At 32.3% G+C, this 2,123-nt stretch overlaps 1 long non-coding RNA gene across 1 annotated transcript; it reads left to right on the plus strand.

Moving 5' to 3' along the window:
- The first annotated feature begins 232 nt into the window (after nucleotides 1–232).
- On the plus strand, nucleotides 233–1,127 carry LOC117241476. Its single transcript, XR_004495006.1, has 3 exons — nucleotides 233–364; nucleotides 672–739; nucleotides 1,109–1,127. It is a non-coding gene; the product is annotated as an uncharacterized LOC117241476 (long non-coding RNA).
- Nucleotides 1,128–2,123: the final 996 nt, after the last annotated feature.

Genomic DNA, 2,123 nt, shown 5'->3' on the forward strand with positions numbered 1-2,123 from the left:
CCCTTCCCCTCCTTCACACTTTGTAAGTTACTCGGCGAAACTAACGTACAAGGAGTCATTTAGTCGTCTTATTTCGTACCGATAACATGGATCGTGTTGCGTCGGGTTTGCAACATATTCTAACGTATTGGCGGCGTCGGTCTTTTATTACTCTAATAATTTAATCCAATTAAATAATCACACGCGAAAATAATAAAATTTTATCACATAATTTTGTACGCGACGTTAGAGTTCTTGTTCGCCGATTATAATTTTAACGCTCACGGTAATGTGATCCTATTTCATATTCTTTTGAATATTCTTCTTCGGTATTAGAGTCAGTGCATCTCTCAAGAGGACAAAGCTTCTGCAGGAGCTCAAGAATGTAAGTAGTTTTAAATATTGTATTTCAGTTTGTTCTCTTATACAATAAATTTATTATACAATAAAAATGATTGATAATTTAGAAAACTGTAAATGCCCTCTTTAATTGAAATAAAGTCTTAAAATCTTAACATTAAAGTACAATAAGACTGGCTGATACGCATCAAAAATCACTGAATATGTTGTTCTCAAACTTTTATATTAGAGTTCCAATTTACATATTTATTAGAGTTTAGTCTTTATTGTTGCTAAAGTTTCACGTTTGTTATTATGTGTTACCGATTTTAATATCTTATGTTTTGTTATAGACATATCACTACTTCAACTTCGTCATCTTCTTCAGGAGTGTTCTAACAGTGGCACAAAAGCCAAGTATGTAAGTATTTTACATACTTACTTTCAGTTATGTCTATTCTGTATATTTTTCTTTGATCACTATCAATGCAGAAATACAATTTGACTGAAAATTTAGGAGGATAGCATTTTCTGAGGGTATTTTTTCGTTAAAATAAAATAAGAGTTAAAGTCTTAATACCGAATTATAAAACAAATGACTAACATACTACAGATTATTTTAGATTTTACACATTCATACTAGAGTCTCAGTTTTTATACTTATCAAATTTTATTAGAATTTCAATCTTTATTATTGCTAAAGTTACTAAAGTTAATAAACCTTCATTTTTCATTATCTCCAACTTTTCAAATAGTCAGCGATCGCTCATCCTGTTTTGTTTCGTAACAGATTTTTCGCAGTCTGCATTTCTATTATTAGCCTTTCAACGGTTCCTGTCTGATGTTAGTCTCCCGGATGAAATTCGCTGGGATAGCGCAGCATCCACGGTAACGTTCTCTGTTTGTCTGCATCGAACGGTGAGTCGCATGCATTTCTGTTCTTCTGGTCACTCAATTATGCCGTAGGATAAAAGACCCGAATCGGCACGGGTGACTGGTTGTATTACGTAGAATTCTTTGCGAGCATAGTGAACGCGGGTATCTTTTATACCCGTGAGTAGTAACGCTCTTTTTTTCAAATTTATTAGTTTAAGATAGGTCTTCTTGCACGGCGCGATGATAATAATTAGTTTTTTAATAATTAAGTTAAACATATACACTTGAGAATATATTCGCGTTATTTATAAATATGCATGTTAATATTCCGTATGAATATTTGCAAATGGCAAATATCTACACGAATATACTTGATCTTTAGCAATGAATTAATCGTGACAATATTAACCCCTTAACCTACAACTACGGACATAGCCCGTAGTACGATGATCGAACCAAACGTAAATATTACGGGCATAGCCCGTAGTACGATGATCGGACCAAACGTAAATATTACGGGCATTCTCAAACATAAATCGTAGGTTAAGGGAATAAGTCGCGTTCGTTTATTTCACTTCTCCTAGAATTTAAAATATCAGTTAATCAAAGCAATAATTTTGAACACTGCTTCTGCATTTTCGATTATGTGCTTTGATAAAGAGATTATCTGAGATTATTTCTTTCTTAGTAATATATTTAGAGTCAGTTATTCCATTTGATCGAGTCTCAGTCTTTTTCGCTACCTTCTCTGCCATATTAAAATTTTGTTCTGGTTTATTAAATTAATACAGTAGTGTTACTTAGTTACTATTAAATTAATAAAGTAGAGTTAATCAGAATCGAAGTAGTAAAATACAAAATGAAAGAGCGTTAGTCCGTTAAATAAAAATTACACAAACTAATCATCTTCTCAGATCAGGATTTTCAAG

The sequence above is a fragment of the Bombus vosnesenskii genome, unplaced genomic scaffold, assembly GCF_011952255.1.
Source record: "Bombus vosnesenskii isolate JDL3184/JDL3185 unplaced genomic scaffold, Bvos_JDL3184-5_v1.1 scf7180000015971, whole genome shotgun sequence".
Classification (NCBI taxonomy): domain Eukaryota; kingdom Metazoa; phylum Arthropoda; class Insecta; order Hymenoptera; family Apidae; genus Bombus; species Bombus vosnesenskii.